The following is a 6,323-nucleotide window of genomic DNA, read 5'->3' on the forward strand; positions in this document are numbered from 1 at the left end:
TAAGGCTACAAGCTGGTCACAGATTCTGTGATTTTACATGGTCTCCCTGACTTCAGCCCCATGCAGTGGCTGCCTGCCCCATGTGGTAGGGATTGGGCCTCAATGATTTATTTTTTATTGCTCATGTCCTGCTGGGGACTTTTACTAAAAATACCTGTGACCGAATCTTAACCTCCTTGGCTTCATTTGTGATGCTGCTAAGAGGAAGCCAGTTACTGCCCATTCTCTGGACAGGTGCAGTCCCTGGCCTACCAGCTAGCAACTGAGCTGAGATCCCAAAACGCATGTCACGAGACGCTGAGCAGCCATCAGAGGGAAGTGATTTTTGGTCTCTAGGCCTAAGGATTGGGATTAGGGGTGAACAGGCAGGATTGGGATTAGGGGTGAATAGGCAGGAGCATCTGGGGGGTGGGGCATGGCTGGGCTAAGGCATGAGCCGGGAGAAGAGGGGCATGCTGTGTGTACCAATGCCCTCAGGCGGCTAAGAGTCTCTGCCGCTGCTGAATTTTAGCAATTTCCCCTCTCTATGGCACGGGGAGCGGGGTGGGCTTTTGTGGTTTCCCACCCACACTTTTGTTAGTCTCTTTCTCTGAATCTCAGCCTCAGCCAACAGAGCGGAAACCCACTGAGCCCCCAGACAGAGCTGAGATTTCATCTCTCTGCCACCTACTCGGTCTCCTCCACACAGCCACTTGTCCCACAGCTCAGGGGGGCGACAGAGCCTGGGGTTGGGTGCTTCTGAGGGAGCAGGAACAGGTAGGTACAGTGGTGACGTGCATCATGTCACCCACAGCCTGTCACAGAGCCATGTCTGAAACAGTGTGTGGCATGCCACTTCCAGGCTGAGGCACTGGGCATAGTGTGGAGAGGGTCCCGAATGCAGCAGCTCATCTGCTCGCTAAAACAGGTTCTTGGACAAATAAAGTTGCTCACAAATAGGGAGAAGCTGTCTGCACAGACAGAACAGGCCCAGCAGCCGGACGAAACCTGTGGAACCAACTGATACCTTCCCCTCCCCCACACAGTGTATGTGGGGAGGAGGATGAAGGAAGCTCAAAAGGGAAGAGCCCCCTAGTGAGCCACCCACACCCACACCATGCCTAGCAGGAGAGCACCCTCCAGCTCTGTGCAGGGGCATTGAGACTAGTGACCACAGGGTACTGTAGTGAGGGAACCATGGGGAGCTCTCCTCATCTATTCATTTCCAGGGACGTCTCCTATCTCAATACTGCCCAGCTCCTTTTCAGTGTGTGAGAATCCCTGGGAGCCGGCTCACCACCTGCACTGTCTGTGCCACTTCCATCTGAGCACCTCAACGCTATTCATAGTGATTACACATCAGAAACAGAGCTAGACGAATGGTACAGGCTGAACCTCTCTACTCCAGCACCTTTGGGATCTGACTGGTGCTGAACCAGACAATTTGCCAAATTGTCTAGCAGCATTACCAGCACTTCCACTGCTTGCTGGGCCCTTAGAGACAGTCAGGGTTAACTTGGAGCTAAATACAGCACAGAACACTGAGAGCCAGGCCTGGTGGCTGTAAACAAACTTTATGGGACATGAGGAATCCTGGCCACACCCATAAGTGGACATCCTGCTAACTAAAATCATGCTGGACCATGGATGTTGTGGACCAGAGAGTGCTGGTCTAGAGAAGTTCAATCTGTATGAATCGGACGGTTTCTTCGAGGAATTTCACATTTTTCTCATCAATTATTTATCTTTTTTTTAATGTCATGCAAAATTGCTCCCATCTCTCTTGGAATTATTTCCTATATATGGGAAAACAGGCATAGACGAGGCAAATGATTCATCTGAGGTTACATGAGCCAATAACGGTAAGGAACAAAACCTAAGTCCTGATTCCAAATCTCCCTGGCTCTGGAAAACTCATTTCTAAGGCCCTTTCCTGGGGAGTTCCGGCCCCTACTCTGCTTTGCATTAATCCCAGGCTTTCTTGTTCTAACTCAGCCAATAATGGTGTCTGTGACAGGTACATTTCTATTCCTAAGCACCTCAGTGGAGAGAGAGGATAGCTCATAGACTTTAATAGAAACAGAATGCCCCTGGAGTTCACTGGAGCCTGGAGGAATGACCTAGTTCTTCAACAAGAGAACAACTCTGTTGCCCATAGAGTTAGTTGGGAACTGAATGAATGTCCGGAGATTTTATGGAGACTAGGGAGATAGCCACAAGCTATAATGAGAAGGAAGAAAATCCAGTCAACAATGGTAGCTCAAAAATTACACCTCTAAGCTGCATAATGTCAACAGCTTCAAAGACCAGAAGTTTTCTCTTTGTGGTAGAACAGCTGACACCTGCTGTAGCTCCTGGAAGGCGTTTCAGCTGCCACACACAGACAAGCATAGACCTCTGAGGAGCCCTTTACTAAACAGTCTTTTATTACTGCCTCCCTCTGACATTAAACTGACAGAGGAACCAGCCCAGGTTCAAACCCAAGTAGGCTCACACAGAGACCAGGGTAGGGCAAGTCCTGTCCTAGAAATCATACCTTATATCAGGACTAGGGGATTTACCCAGTGTTGCACAGGAACTTAATCAATACATTTTGTTTTTCTTCATTTCAATCATTGCTCTGGGGTGGTACTGGAGGTGAGGGGGTCAATATGCAGGCTACCCTGGGGAGAGAGGACAACCCCAGCCATCTCTCACTGCAGCACCTTGGGGCCAGATGAGACATGCCTCTCCGTGCTGCTGCAGCTGCAGTGGGCACAGCCAGGGGAGGGGTGCATGTCCTCTGGCTAGGGCAGTGGTCCCCAACCTTTTGAGGTTGTCAGGCACCAGGGGGCGTGGCTGTTCGCCCGCCGGGCGCCAGGGGGCGGGGACACTTGCGCGCCCGGGGGCAGCCCCCCCCCATAGCCGCTTGCCCGGGGCCGGGCCCCCCCATAGCCACGCGCCCGGGGCCAGTGCCCCCCCCCCTCCCGCAAGCACCCCGCAAGCGCCGCGCGCCGCGCGCCCGGGGACGGCGCTTCCCCCTCCCCCCTGCAAGCGCCGCGCGCCCAGGACCGGGGCCAGGCCAGCCCCGAGCACCTGGCAGGCGCATGCAAGTGCCCCCGCGGGCACCGTGTTGGGGACCACGGGGCTAGGGGAAAGACAGATACACAGACAACTACTCACACAAACAGACACACTTTCTGAAATATATAGTAGATAGCTGCCCCTTTCTCTACCTCTGCCCCCTGCTGGCCAGATGGGGATATAGTGTCCCAGTCCCCATCCCTGGCCCCTTGCTGCCCCCTGTGGTCATTCTTCAATATAACTAACTGTCCCTCCTACCAGACCCCTCCCTTTCTATGTTATGAGAAACATTTAAATTCCAGGCACATCCCATTGTCCTGACACAACCTTGCCCTTGCTTTAAGTTAGGATAAGAGGAAGCTGCCTACCAAATTTGGTGGTAAGAGGAGTTCTTGAACAAACAGACTCACAGACAGACAGCTGCACATTTCTAAAATATAGAGTAAACATGGATTTATGAACATTTGGAATCACACACACACAAAAAAACCAGTCGTGTCTGAGTTCCTAGCTATAGGTGTCTGTCACTTGTGCCAAAAGAATAACTCTGGAAGCAGTAGCAGGCTCTTCTCTCTGTGCATCAGCAACTATAATGTGCAAGACCCACAGCCCTTGTGTCAAGTGTGGGTCATGGGAACCATTAGTAGGCCCAGTTAGGTCAGCCTAAGCTGACTTGCATTGACCCACTTGTGCATGTGTGTACACCAAAGATTTGCCTCACACTGTTGTAAGCCTCTTGTTACAGTGAAGCAGTAACCACCACCCTGAGCAACACAGAGCCAGGGCTGACCTACTTAGGTTGCCTCAGTGCAAGCACAGAGTGACTCTCCATGACCTCTGTCGACCCTGACAGTCTCCAGCGGCTGCCTCACAAGCCCCCAGCCTCCCAGACAGTGATTATTCCAGTCACCATTTTGAACTCGATTCCCCAAGGGTCACAGAGACCGAAAGCCCCCCTCCCTCCCACCTTTGTGTGTTTCTGAAATGCCTTTTCCTGATTGCCTACCTTGGCAAGTGCACTGAGCCCCTCGCCACAGTTGTGTGTGTCTGGCCAGCCAACCATGCTGGCTACATACAGAGCACCAAGAAGCTTTGGCTCACAGTGGCCTGTGGTGAGAAGCGGCTATGCAAGCAACAGCTATAGAAGAGTTGTTCTAGAACTGGTGGGAATGGGCAGGGGCTTCCTCCTCTTTTCTCCTGACACTCCCCTCTCCAGGCCAGCGTGGACCCCGACCGGATAGCCACACACCCTCCCCCTGCCCGCAGTGTAGGGAAGCTGCCCCTGGCTCAGGGAAGGTGGAAATGAAGGATCCACAGCTCCACACTGGCTCCCCACAGCTGCCTGTGTGGCTCTGTCTCTGGCTGGGGAAGGGAGAGCCTTGGATCTGTGGCCTGGAAGTGTTAAGTGCTTTGCAGGCAGGGGAGCCACAGTCCCTCCACCTGCCCTGAGTGGAGGCCCAAGGAACAGAGACAGGGATTGGGGGCTGCTTTGGCCTCCTGTGCTGCAGGCAGGAGGGAGGGTCTGTAGCAGCTCCTCACAGCTGCCTGCATGGCTCTTATTATGGCCAGGTTGGAACTCCAAGGCCCCTCCCACAGCCAGAGCCAGGTCAGGGAGAGCTGTGCAGGCTGCTGTGAGGGGACCGTGTGCCTCCACCTACCCTTGGCAGGGGGCTGCTTTTGGCGTTTCCCTCCAAATGGATGGATATGGGTCCCCAGCCCTGCTCTGGCTGCTGGTTGGGCCAGAACTGGGGCCTACAGAAGGGTTGCCAGGTGTCCAGTTTTGAACCAGACAGTCCAGTATTTGAGGGTTCTGTCTGGGAAAAAAATTGAGAAAATACTGGACATAGATATGTCTGGTATTTTCTAATTAAGTTAGTTTTATTATCATGAGAATCAGTACTTAGTTGCGCATTGCCTGGCTGGTAGACGCACTAACACTGCATGAGCGTGGCTGCCGGCCAGGCAGTAAACAACTATGCAATGGGGGAGAGAGTGGGGCCGAGGCAGGCGGGAATCCCAGGGGCCAGATTCGCTTGTGCTTCACCAGGACCGTGCACAGGATGGGCAGCTCCCCAGCAGCGTGCGCCTGGGTCATCCCAGCTCCCCACCAGCCAATTCTCTCCCCCTGCTCCCCTCCCGGCCAGCCCCACTTCCCCAATCTCCCCTGGCCAGCCCCGCTCCCCACAACTCCCTCCCAGTCAGCCCAGCTCCCCTCCCAGCCAGTTCCCTCCCTCCCCCCACCCTAATCTGAGATCAAGTGTATCCGGTATTTTTTTTGAAGCCATCTGGTAACTGTACCCACAGGTGGAGGGGGGCTAGAGGGGAGGCCAACCCGCCATTCCTGCCCCCTTGCTATGGATCAGCCATAGAAGCATCACCACCTGTGTGCAGACAGCGCAGTGGTAGCTGGAAGGGTAGCATGGCAGCGGCTCTCAGCAGCAGGGCGGGGTGGAAGTGCAGGACATGTGCCAGTCAGGGTACAGGCAGCAGCTGAGGGAAGATAACAAGAGAGTTGGTGCTGCCCTGCAGACCTGCATGCCAACTGGCAGGCCAGACTTAGCGGGCACCCTCAGCACCCCACCTTGGACAGTGGACCCATGACAGGAGCCCAAGGCAGTGACCCCTGCCATGAGCAGTGAGGGGGCATGCGGGAGGCAGCATGACAGGGCACCAAAACTATGCTGCAAGCCAGGAGCTGTTTGAAACTCCACTGGAATCCAGCCAGACAAATGCCACTGCGCCCACTGGTGAAGGGGAAGTCTATACGCGCATTGTTCCTTATAGCCACTTACCCCCTTCTCGGGCCCTCCTTCCACCCTTTCTTCCCCATTAAAAATCAGCATCTGTTTCGTCTGCAAGGTTTGCAGGACAAGGCGCTGTGTTTTGCTAGCTTGCTTTACTGCAGGGATGGGGAACCTTCTTAGGATTCGGGGCTGCTGAGCCACAGAAAAATCAGTCGGGGGGGGCCGCACAAAAGTGAGAAGCAAAAAACCTCACCTTGTTGACATGGCTCCCAACTGAGAAGCAGAAAGAAACTCTCCACATTCTCCTCACACACCAGAGCCTAGGGAGGCCCAAACTAGTAAATTTTTGGGGGCCCCACATTCTGGGGTAGGGCTAAAAATGAGGAGTTCGGTGTATGGGAGTGGACTGCCGGGAAGCAGGCTTGGGGTGGGAGGACTGGGTGGGAGGAGGATGCAAGAGTGGGTTGGAGTAGGTGGGTCTGGGAAAGTGGTAGGATGCAGCAGCAAGCTTGGGATGCAGGAGCGGTAGGGGGTCAG

This window comes from Pelodiscus sinensis, chromosome 1 (assembly GCF_049634645.1).
Source record: "Pelodiscus sinensis isolate JC-2024 chromosome 1, ASM4963464v1, whole genome shotgun sequence".
In the NCBI taxonomy this organism is placed as follows: Eukaryota; Metazoa; Chordata; order Testudines; family Trionychidae; genus Pelodiscus; species Pelodiscus sinensis.